The sequence below is a fragment of the Sinohyriopsis cumingii genome, chromosome 6 (genome assembly GCF_028554795.1).
Source record: "Sinohyriopsis cumingii isolate HCF-2022 chromosome 6, ASM2855479v2, whole genome shotgun sequence".
NCBI classification, from domain to species: domain Eukaryota; kingdom Metazoa; phylum Mollusca; class Bivalvia; order Unionida; family Unionidae; genus Sinohyriopsis; species Sinohyriopsis cumingii.
The window spans coordinates 149,139,396-149,152,777 of record NC_142966.1 but is presented as its reverse complement, the minus strand read 5'-3'; the positions used below and the strand labels follow the sequence as shown (position 1 = coordinate 149,152,777).

The window sequence follows — 13,382 nt, the reverse complement described above, 5'->3', positions numbered from 1 at the left end:
GTTTCATTTTGTTTTGTTTTGTTTCATTTGGTGCTTCACAGCACAAGAAGACAAGTTGGTTATTCAATGCCTGGAGTAAAGTGCCCTGCCCAAGGACACACCACACTCCTGTCTGCAGCTGTATCCAACTTATTTGTAAGTATATATGTAAGTATATTTGTAAGTATATATTATACATACCACTAGCTAATAATTCAAGGCATGACAATGGTTGCTAAAATGATCATTTGATGGTCAATTCTGGGCTGAGAATTTCCAAATCTTTCGCAGCTGGTTTTGACAACTAAAATTTAACTTTTTTATAATATGTGTTTGAACTTAACATTATGCATAGAAAAACACTGTTCTTTAATCTTACCTCCTAATCTACAAATAGGAGTGGAATTTATGTCACAGCTATGTCCAATATTTTGTAGGAAATGTTTCCCCACATCCAATATCCAACAAGACCAAGATATTGATCTAAACTTCTTACAAGGGTTCAAGACATTTTTCTCATTACGATTCCTTCCTACATTATCAGGTAACTGATTTCCAATGCATAACCAATCTTTATTACACAATTACAATGTAAATCTCCCTATCTGCCTCCACAGGAGGAAGTCAGTTCAGGTCATGTAAATACATTCAAATAGGAGCTAACAAAAAATAAACCAGCAACCACTAATTAATTCCTAGCCCTCAATATGCAAGTCTAAAACAAAATACTTACCACTTACTTCTTCCTGAAGAACATACCATGTACACTATCAACTGAAATAACAAGACATTCCACTATTGAGTCTAAATATCTGACGCAGATTATAATCCAGCAATCCCCCTATAGCAGGTGCTTGTTTCCAGCTGGCAATCTAATGGCATTATGATCTGGTAAAATTTATCTATTAACATCACCTCATCTCAGCGCACTGTTATGTACTATCAATAGCCACAGACATTAATTGTTCAAGGACACAAATGGGGATCAATGGGAAAGCACAATAGAAGATAATAAAATAAAAAAATATCATCACAGAAAATATTGACTGAAATGCTGAAAAACCTTCTCTTAATAGAGAATCATGAAAAAATACAACAAATGTTAATACAAAAATGCCACGTATGTTAAAAGGTCTCCCTCTCTCTCTCTTGTTGGAAAGCTCTACAAAAAAGCATGAAGTAATTTGAGTGGCTTTCTCCTTTTTTGATTACTACCAAAATTACACTCAAAAACATAAGAAAATAACTGCCTTTAAGCCCAGTTTTAATACCTACACAGTACATAAGTGACTTTCAGCCTGCTCCTTTGTGCCCAATCTAATTATCTAATTTTTTTAAAAATAAGTAAATAGCTGGGCAAACTTGACACTGTTTCATCTCATCAAAATATTCTTCTAATTTGATTGTTCATTAAATGTGGGAGTAAAATTTAAGGGCAAGCAATCTGTATTTCATCACAATAAAACCAATCAAGTCAGTCTTATCCTTCGGGGAGGGGTGGGGACCACAGACTGACAGATGGATAGACCAAAAAACAAGTCATGCAAACAAATAAAAGTAAAAATTCTCTAACAGTGATTCTGCTCAACTTGAATGGAATAATGTCATTGTTTCACTTATTTAAATATAAATTTTGCAGTTAAGTAAGTGGTCCATCATAGTGTCTTGAAAAAAATAATGAATGTCATCTAATTTTTCTAATTCATAAAATTTTCACATATTTTGCAAGGACAGTAGATCTGAAATATTTTTAATACACAGTAATGACATGGGTCCAAGATTAATGGAACTCATCATATGCATTTGTGTAGGACTAAAATAATCCACCCCAAGGTTAAGAACTTTGCAAAATTCTGATCCCCAGATTCACTCCTATCAATCCAATCAAAAGATTAATTTTCCCATATTCCTAGTGAACAAAACTGGAGTCAAAATAAAATCACCTACTTTGAATACTGATCCAACTTTAGAATATGAGAAATACAACTTTGAAAAATGTTATCACCTTGATTCACTGTAAAAAGTTAGGTTTACACCCAAATACAAGATTTGAATAAAGTTTCAACACAAATCAGAGCTAAAACAATGCAGGTCAAGGCTGCTGAGGGAAAAGCATTCCAGACCATCCAAAATGTAAGTTCAAATATAACAGCATCCAAAATACAAGTCAAAATATAACAGCAACCACAAATAAGACAGACAAAATATAAAGATATTTAGCTTGACTCTAGAATTGATTTTCTTTTCCAAAATAAAAAAAAGGATTTTAAAATTTAACCTGAAAAAAAAAAGGCATTTACAACAATGTATATTTACATTTGAAACTGGACTACAGAATCTCTACCTGTAGTTGGGTCAACTAGCGCTAAAAACCCTATTTGCAGAACACTAACTTCAATCACATTTTAGGATATAAATATCTTGTAATTAATATGTATCTTCATTACAGTGAAAGAATGAAATTGGGGATTTTTTGCTCATGTGTGTACCATGACTATGGTAGAAAGTCGTGTGATGAAAGAAATATCCTCTTTCATTGTTCCACACTTGAAAAGATGACTATATACATACATGAATGTGAAATCAATAGAATCCTTCATCTCAGTAATATTCCACTAAGGGTCAGAATATTGTACCAGACATAAAATTTAGCGAAATTTGGATTCCTAGGATGAAATTTTTCAATACACACAGAATAATGAAGGGTTCTAACTCAACAAAAGTCTCTCAAAGGGACTGACATTCCACTATCCGAAAAGAATAACTGGAATCCAGAGCTAGTTCATTTTCTATTATACAGTACTTTGAATTTATTTGCAATTTTATTTGGGGCCCCAAGTGGCCGAGTGGTCTAAAGCACTCTCCATTACAGATCACTGCCATCTAACCTCTGTTTGCGTGGGTTCGAGTCTAGGAGTCGGCCAATGTGGGTATGTGAGAAAGCTTGCCAGCAGCTTTTCGAGGGCCGGTGGTTCTTCCTGGGATTTTACTGGGTTCTTCCTCCACCATTAATACTGGCTGCCATACAAAGCCTACTGTGTGCTGAAAAATGGTGTTAAACCCAACAACAACAACAACAACAAAAGCAATTTTATTTAAGATATCTTTTAAAGACTAGAAGACCATCTAGACATCATGTGCAAATGAGATATCAATATGACATTCTATTCAGACGAAGTGACAGTAAGATTGTCAAGATGGTCACACTGATAGCCATATTGAATACTGGAACAGCATCATTTTCATTTAGGACTAAGTAGTCTGTGGAATGAATTTTTGCGCAAAGTTTCACTTTAATTCTTAAAGTAGGTTGGGAGGAGTAGTGATAACAAATTTGTACTACAGTAAAACCTGTCTTGAGATACCATTGCTATGAGAGACCACCTGTTTTGAGAGACCAGGATCTCCATGCACAGGTTTATTGATTATATGAAGTTATGACCTGTTATGAGAAACAACCTGTCTTGAGAGACCATTTTTGTTTGGCAGAAGGAGTGGTCTTTCAAGACAGGTTCTACTGTACCATGGTTAACTAAAAGCAAAGAGGCCTTACCACTATTGGACAGATGAAAGACAGAAAACAGACAACAAAGTAGAGTTAAAAAGGATAATCAAAGCCCCAAAAAAGTTTTTTAAATACATTTTGATGTAACTCTACAACAGCAAAACACTACTGAAAGCATACTGATGTATCTCTCTACAACAACAAAACACCACTGAAAGCATGTAACTGGAGTAATTTTACGACAAAACACCACTGAAAATTTCCTCACATACAGCATCAAAAGCTTTATAATGAAAAGTTCATAAAATATCAGGTTATGACCACGGCCTGGTGCCCATTAAATCAGCTTGAATCAGAGATCAAGTTTCCACAGCTAATCAGAACAAGCCAAGTTCTAAGTCAAACATGGGACACAACTCTATAATTTTGTCAGAAAAGAGTAACGGTCAAACTTAACCTAGACTTCTTAAAATAGGTATGTACATATATTAGTGTTTAATGGAACATCAGCAATAGGTAGGTACATGTATTAGTGTTTAATGGAATATCAGCAATAGGTATGTACATGTATTAGTGTTTAATGGAATATCAGCAATAGGTATGTACATGTATTAGTGTTTAATGGAATAAAAGCAATAGGTATGTACATGTATTAATGTTTAATGGAATATCAGCAATAGGTATGTACATGTATTAGTGTTTAATGGAATATCAGCAATAGGTATGTACATGTATTAGTGTTTAATGGAATATCAGCAATAGGTATGTACATGTATTAGTGTTTAATGGAATAAAAGCAATAGGTATGTACATGTATTAGTGTTTAATGGAATATCAGCAATAGGTATGTACATGTATTAGTGTTTAATGGAATATCAGCAAAATTAGGGGCCCCGAGTGGCCATGTGGTCTAAAGCGCTCTCCGTTATGGATCACTGCCATCTCACCTCTGTCTGCGCAGGTTCGAGTCTCAGATTCAGCCAATGTGGGTATGTGAGAAAGCTTGCCGGTAGCTTCTCGTGGGTCGGTGGTTCTTTCCGAGGTTTTCCCGGCATCTTCCTCCACCATTAATACTGGCCGCCATGTATAGCCTATCGTGTGCTGAAAAATGGCGTTAAACCCTACAACAACGACAACAAAATTATGGCTATATGATGTCAATTGTAAGTTAAGATTTTTAAAATGTAAAAATGGAACAGTGCACAACTTGAAGAAAATAAACCCTTCCAATTACATATAAACATAAAGTCACTACTACAAAATAAAAAATAAAATGTAAATTCTGTAAAGATATATAACATAAAAGATAAAGGTAAAACATATAAATCTTTAAAACATATTGTTACAATTAACTATATAATCTAAATTCTCTCAAAACGTCCAAGAATTTTTCAAATGATATATCATCATATGCAAAACCTCGTACAAAAAAGATTTGTGTTTGTAAAACACATAAGTGACCCCAAACAGACCAAAATTGTAGAAGTCCATACAATACAAACAATATAAAACAATTTTAATAACAGTATGAAAGTCTAATCAGGTCTACCTCAAGCTTTTCTCCCCAATTTTGCTCATCAAGTTTTTGCTTTAAGAAAACAATGTTTAAAGTTCATTAACATATTTTTTTAAAAAATCAAAAACTGCTCCAATGGTCTAAAAGTCAAACTAGGTCATCTACATATGAATACAATGTACCCTACAAATGTTATTATCTACATTAATTGTGCTAACAAGCCATTTTTGTCAACGTCTACAAAGTTTAGAAATGAGTAAAAGGTTGAAAAATTTCTGTACTGAAAATTCAAGCAGGTCATCTTCTTACAACCATGATAAAGTGTGTAAAACTGCATGGCACTGAGCACAATATATATATATATATATATATATATATATATATATATATATATATATATATATATATATATATATATATATATATATATATAGAGAGAGAGAGAGAGAGAGGAGAAAGAGAGAGAGATATGCCATTTCCACAGACAACAGAGGCCATATTAAAATGACAGTGCAGGGGGACATGGGGATTCATTACCTTCAGTAAACATCAACCAATGCTTTACATGCCATGCAAGCATCAGCTGTCACACCACTGCACATGCTGTCTTGGCACAGGTGTTAACATCATTAGCCAGGAAAGCACAGCTGGTGAGCATTCAAAATAGATTAAATGTATCTAGAACAAGAGTCAATCATTCTTTCCTAGCAGTATTGGTACCATAAAATGTGGCACCCATTATTGGTCAAGCTCTTAACAAAATGACCAAAAAGGGATTTGGCTTTCAAAGTACATATAAAAATATATCTGCTTACACCCACCCCACCATTACAATTCCTGTCATTCTGTCACACTAGTACTTAATGGATGATACAATCTAGCATAGTGAATAAAATTAAATTTTTTAGGCATGTGAAATGGAAAGACCCAGATTTTCAGGGCAAATGGCTATGTCATTTTGCACCTAAAAGAAATCAACGTTAAGCACAAAGAAAATTTATAGTATCACTGGAAAAAGAACTGACCAAATTTTTGGTTCTGATTAGGTTCAACAGATTCTTAAGACCACTGATTGATACTCTCTCTAAATGACTGGCTGCTCACTCATCTCTAAGCTCTCTTAGAAATCATTCAAGATGTCGATAAAAGTGTCATGGGAGGCAATCTAATAGTTACAGTGAAACGTACCTATAAAAGATGCAAATGGGACAAATTAATACTTCTCTTTCAGACACAGGTGTTCTTTATTTAAAAAAAGTTTAAAATATCATATACCGGTATACAAAAAAACCCCACCTACATTAGTCCTTTACGGACAGGTAGAGCTTACAAAAAGTTTTAAATTACATTAATACAAGAGAAGAACCACCTAAATTTGTCCTTTAGAGACAGGTGTAGTTTATAAAGAAGTTTTAAAATATCATTAATACAAGAGAAAACTTCCTAATTTGTCCTTTAGAGACAGGTGTAGTTTATTTTTAAAAATCAAATATCAGATACAAAAAAAAAACTGTTCTTTGAAGCAGGTGTAGTTTATATAAAAGCCACATGAGATTACAGATACAAGAACAGAAACCCAGAAATGTTGCCCTGTTGGAACAGATGTCCTTTATATGAAGGTTTCTGCTAGGACAGATTTCACTATAATTAAGTAGCAGAATAAAGATTCCTCGCTTTTCTCTATATGTATGATCGTGTCCTGCTGTGTAGAGCAAAGATGGAAAATATATATTTCATCATATGACCATTATCACTTCATGTCAAAACATCATTTCAATTGGTGTATCACCAATTTATTTGTATTGCATCATAATTTCCTTGCTGTATGCTATTATTCAATCAATTTCAGTAATTGTACTGATCTGCATTATGACTTCATTTCCAAGTTTACACATAAAAACTGGTGTAAGCAAATATTACTCAATCTTTTTAAATAAGTTATAAAAAAAACATTTTAACATATTTTTTCTCCCTTTTTTGTTTTATATGTGCCAACTGGGTACCATTTTGTTTACAATCTAAGCTTTGTAGCTTGGAACACTATAAACCCCTTCATTATGCTTTGGTTGTGGAAAGGAAAATTCCACCCTGGGTATCTTAAATTTACAAATCTTGAACTGTTGGTGGTATTTTTCTATCCTACACCAATACAAATTCTAACCATTTGGTGGTATTTACTTGTCCTACAAGGGGCCCTGAGTGGCCGAGTGGTCTAAAGCGCTCACCGTTACGGATCACTGCCATCTCACCTCTGTCTGTGTGAGTTCGAGTCTCAGGCTCAGCTAACATGGGTAAGTGAGAAAGCCTGCCAGTATCTTCTCGTGGGTCGGTGGTTCTTCCCGGGGTTTTCCAGGGTTCTTCCTCCACCAATTATACTGGCCGCCATGTATAGCCTATCATGTGGTGAAAAATGGCATTAAACCATACAACAACAACAACAACAACTTGTCCTACACCAATGCTAAATCTGACCCTATGCTGGTATTTACTTGTCCTACACCAATGCTAAATCTGCCCCTATGCTGGTATTTACCTGTCCTACACCATTATGCTGAATGTAATCCTATGCTGGTATGTACTTGTCCTACACCAATGCTAAATCTGACCCTATGCTGGTATTTACTTGTCCTACACCAATGCTAAATCTGACCCTATGTAATGAAGCCTTAGGAGGTGCCTGACAAGTTTGATTGACTCTATGGAGCCATTAATTTGTCCTAAATGCTAACCTGTGTTAGAAATACTATCCAATCAGTCAAGCCAGGGAACTGCTAATGGCACTATTGCAATTGGTCACAGTTAATTAAACATGGTGGTCCTAGGAATTTTGTTTTGCACACCATCTTCGCATCCAGACATGTGTACAAGAAAAAAACTGCATCCTGACAAAATCAACAGTTAATGGAAATCACAAAAGTCTTATTGAAATAACTATATTTTTTGGCAACAATTTTCATTTTCTGGGGTTTCCTGAAAGAATTCAAGAATTATATTAAAATTTAAGCCTTTTTCAAGGTTTTTCAGTATGTCTCTGGAATTTAAAAGGTTTTCTAGGATCACTATGAGCCCTGTAATTAGAAGAAAAATAAAGGGGGGTGGGTGTTAGGCAAAGTTGTAGTCCCACTAGCTAGCTTGTGTTAGAAAATATTATCCAATCATTCAGTCTAGATAACGGCTTACATCACTGCCCATGGTCAGTGCTGGTACTTGATCACTGGTCAGATGATGTAGACCTTATTAAAGAATCTGTTTGAGGATCGCAATGTACGAGATTGCTTTCATTTGAGGTCTACTAGCATGAGAATTGTACTTCCCTTGCGTTGTGTAGACATAACTCGCTATTTGGGGATGGCAACTTCCCTGAAACAGGAAGTGTTGCGGTATCACGATGTTTATACCATGAAGACAAGTGCCTGGCAAAGTGATGAGGTCAAGGTCACAGAACATGAAAAATTCCATTGTTGTTTTCCACTTACCATTACATGTAGACTGTTGCTATGTATATCATACAAGGATGTATCATTTAAAATGTGCTAATCCAGAGGATGTAGCTAATCATGGTAGACATGTTACTCTGTATTAGTTTTCTGTATTACAATGGTTTGGAAATTGATGTACATTTGGTGTATGTGGATGGTAATATCAAATCTATATGACATCATGGATCAAAAAAATTTGACAATATCATCACTGCACCAAATCCAATGATGACAAATGTCAAATGATTAATACAGGAAACATTTTCAAAAGATAGCGCAAAAATATTTTCCACTCACTATTCATACAAGACAGTTTATCAGCCAGTTCAACTTAACTGTCCCTGTTTTCAGCCTCTCTACATCATAAATATCTGAAGCTCAGCCTCCTCATTATTGTTTGAAACAGCCAGCTCAACATTAAAAGTACAAGGATGCATCAATGCAACATGTTATGTATATCTATATCTTTTGTAACTTCTTCTGGTATATGATTTTATTTTTAAAGAATTTAAAATTTTATTCATGTTTGTAAATTGCATGGAACATCAAAAGTTAGAGTTTGCCTACATAACCTGAGCCAGTTAAAAGCATAAAATTTGATATAAATAGATGCTGACATATGTAATGACAATTACTAATAATAATCTAAGACTTAATGATGCCTTTGGATTAATTTCTCATCTGCTGATGGGGTTTAGATGATTCTAGAAGAATTCAGTAACCTCCCATTGGTTAGGTCAGGTCACATGAATTAGAAAGTTTGAAGCAAAATGAGTAGTAAAATCCATCATGTGGTGTGTATTGTGAAATAAGCCACAGTTGCAGCTGAAGGTGTATATAATTAAAGAAATTTAGCAATCAGATTGATTATTATTTTTGAGTCATCCTCTTACTTGTGTTCCTGTTGTAAGTCTGCAGATGTGTTTTATGTTGTTCTTTGATATCAATGGAGAGGAAAAACATTTGTTTGGTCTGTTCAGTGGAAATAGCAAGTGCTCATTATTTGGACTATAATATCAATTTTGGAACTGCTATAAATTATTCAAAGAGTTCTGGATGACTACATCCTAAAAACATAACAATTCTTGATGGACCCATACATTTCCAGTTTTTACATTTTTATACCGAACTTTTCATTGTTCTGAACTTATTAAACTTTATCAGGATTATTTTAGATCCGCTTCATATTACTGTGAGTCTCTCTTAAATTTTCATTTATAACTTTGATAATTAAACTTATTAAGTTTTACAAAACTCATGGTTTTGCTTCTTTCTTTTACTTCATTTGTGACCATAATCATAACAAAACAATACAAGTGTTGTAAAAGATGCTTCATCTAGAAAAGTAGATGGAAATTTAACCAGTAGCTGAAATATAAGTGGCATGGGATAATCTCTGGTGAAATGTAAGAGTTGTGCGATTTTTCCAGAAAAATTACAATTTTTACTAAATGACAGTGTACACTGTTAGAATAAGCCATTTTTTTTAAATGAAATATTTAGTGAAATCCAACTGAGGCTCCAAACCATAAAGACTTCAAAGGCTAATTTATCAAAAGGTCATAAATCACTTGAGACTTTCAAAGGCATTACATGCTTTTGCTGACATTTTCATTTTCTTTCACACACTAATAATATCGATATCATTAAATGATATCATTAGAGTACTTTTCCTGATTCATTATTTTACAACCAAATTCACTCCAAACTTCCTAGTGTTACAAAACACTATGGTGGCAAGGGACATAACATCAATGATGTTGTAATGTAATGATCATATCATTTTGAGTTGTACAGCAAATATTCTCAATAGCATAAATTTATGATGCCAAAAACAAAGACATTTTGAGGTTATCTATGGTATACTGATTTAAATGTATATATATTTAAAACAAATCCTTATGCAAATTTTTTTAATGTTTACGAAAGAAGTTGCACTTTGGTTAATGCTTCGGGGCTTTACAAATTTATACAAAACTTACTCATGGGAAGTTTGAGCTTGCCCCAAATTATTACAACAAAGTAATACAACTAAAGTAAAAGAACTACTAAAATAAAATACTGGCCCTTCGAATAAATTCATATTTATTTCTACAAATATATCATTTTTACCTTGCTATTTTTGTTTGCACCTTAAAACATCATGCCATTAGGTTATCAAAAAAGATATGTATAAATAGTACATGTAAATAGATATGTAAATGAGGAAGGAAAGGAAAGGTTAGGTTACAGATATAGTCTGAAGAGCAAAAACAGACATGCACATGTACAAAATAGGTACATGTATCAATAGATAACAGTTTTGAAAATGACTACATTTTTAAAAATTGGTGATGATCAATTTCAAGTTCACTGATCATTCGGATTCTAGCATCAAATCTAGAAAGACAAAGGTTCCTCACTGACATATTCTAGTGTCAATGAATTCTCTCCTTACTTCTCTCTAGGGAGGGCTGTGTCCATTCACAAGTCTGCTTCTGCATCCACATCGTCAAATTTACACCTGGAAATCAGCAACATTTTGTCTAAACAATCTCTAACACAACAACTTTTGATAATGATACTTGAACAATTATTTCGATCCATTTGTTCCTAACAATATGTATGCATCTTTCTCCTGTAATAATCAGGTAAACAACAGATGATAAACACTGCTTGTAGGTGCTACATTTTCATGTGCTTATTGGTAGAGAAGAGTGCCTCTCATTTCCAAACACATTTGTCAAAGAAATCTTACAGGTTATGTTATCACCTAGTCATTTTAAAATCAGCAACATGCATAAAAAATAACAAATTTTAATTGACACTGATTGTTCAGAGTTGGCAGTCTTGACATAATCAGTGCTAACGAATTACTTTATTACTAGGTTAAGACTTGAAAGTCAAAATGGGGCTCCCAAGTTGAAATATAAATATTTTCTGTTTGTCCAAACTTGTTTTAAATATTACAGTGCAACAAGGTCAAATAAAGCTCTGGCAAGCTCATCTTTGCCAAATATTTTAACTTGAATTTGTTCCTGGAGTCAGGCAAGTGGATATATAAATCCCTGAATACTTAATTAATACATGTAAATACTTCATTCAAGGATTAATAAAAACATCATAATTACCATACAATCTATCATTTTCTCTTGTCTTGATCATTTGCATTTTAGATCAATACAATGTAGAACGTAAAAATTCATAAAAGGAACTATTAAAATCTTACAATTTAGCCAGATTGATATCATGTATGTATATGATCCCGATGTACATGAATCCCCCTGCTCAGAGCGACTTAAATACAACTATTTTTTTGACCAGCCACAATGTAGGAGTAGGATGGGCCGACTTGTAAGCTTGTTACAGTGGCTGGCACACTGTCCAAAATCAATACTGAAAGCTCTATACATTCTGATGAAAATACTCCAGAACAGCACAAACCCAGACCTGTTCTCAATTACTCATTACCTCTTACTTTTCACTGTATCAATTTTCATACTCGACATATTATTAACATTTTAATTTTGTCCTCTAATTTTGGTTAAAGAGAGATACATGCTCATTAAAACTGTGTCAAATTTTGACTGTTGGACTGAGATTACTGTTTTGCCTACCTAACTTGATTTGTGTGGCTTTTATACCTGTAATCTCTGTACTTCCCAGTCTGGACCATCACCCTGAAGTCTGACCCTTTTGGCTAGGTTCTTGAGTGCCATTGGGGATAAATTTAATTTGAGTATGTGCATTTGTCCTCTCATACCTAATCCCTTTGCAATCACTTGAATTTTATATCATAACATACACCATGTATAAAATGTTAGCGACTTTGCTGAACCAGATCAAATAAAAGAAAAGATTGCTGACCAAAAGCCTGAGTACTGAGGACTCCACTGCTGGAATTTTTCATGCACCATAGAAAGTTACTAGTATGCATATTTGACTCCACTGCTGGAATTTTTCATGCATAGAAAGTTACAAGTATGCATATTTGACTCCACTGCTGGAACTTTTCATGCACAGAAAGTTACAAGTATGCATATTTGACTCCAATGCTGGAACTTTTCATGCACAGAAAGTTTCAAGTATGCATGTTTGACTCCACTGCTGGAACTTTTCATGCATAGAAAGTTACAAGTATGCATATCTGACTCCACTGCTGGAGCTTTTCATGCATAGGAAGTAACAAGTATGCATATTTGACATGGGTTGCAGTCTCCTGGAGAACCCTGTATCTATATGTTATACATGTAATGTCATGAACTCTTCCACTTTCAAAATTATGTTTGCATTTCTTAATAATTTTTTGTTGGATTTCATTTTTATTCAAGCTATGACCCAAAGGCTATGTCACTTTGAGTAGCGTAAGAATGAACCCCTGCCCAATGTCATGTCCAGCATGTATATAGGTATAATACTGATATCTCAACAGTTTCAAAATTATGATCCAAAGACTAAGTCCAAGCAGGGGTGGGGGTGGGGGTGGAGACAAGGTGTAGGAGTGTATCATGGGATCTATCTCATTAGTTTTCTATACAATGACCAAAGGGTAAAGTTTCTGGGAGTAGGGAAAACCTGGGTAATTCCTAGTCTGAAATGTGTTGATACTTGAGTCATTGATCAGACATGCCAATTCTCTGACAATTTGCAAGACCAAACAACTCTGAATTTGTAAATTCAACACACCCTATTATTCCCATCCCAAAGGGTGTGTTCAAAACTGCAAAAGCTTTAGCCCAATCTACACACACTGGAAAATAACTAAGGCTTCATCTAACTTTAATGGTGTACAAATGCACAGATATTACATTTAAGACCAATCATGCATAGGGATGGATGTACTGTCTCACAATATCATGCATAGGGATGAATGGACTGTATCACAATATCATGCATAGGGATGAATGGACTCTATCACACTATC

The 13,382-nt window shown here is 34.1% G+C and overlaps 1 protein-coding gene across 1 annotated transcript in view; it reads right to left on the bottom strand.

The window, feature by feature from the left end:
• LOC149798245 (tripartite motif-containing protein 2-like) overlaps window positions 1-837 on the bottom strand; it is a 169,580-nt gene extending 168,743 nt beyond the window's left edge. The window contains exon 1 of the mRNA XM_089963373.1: window positions 713-837. The gene's annotated coding sequence lies outside the window, so the exon portion shown is untranslated. The remainder of the gene's footprint in view (window positions 1-712) is intronic.
• Window positions 838-13,382: the final 12,545 nt, after the last annotated feature.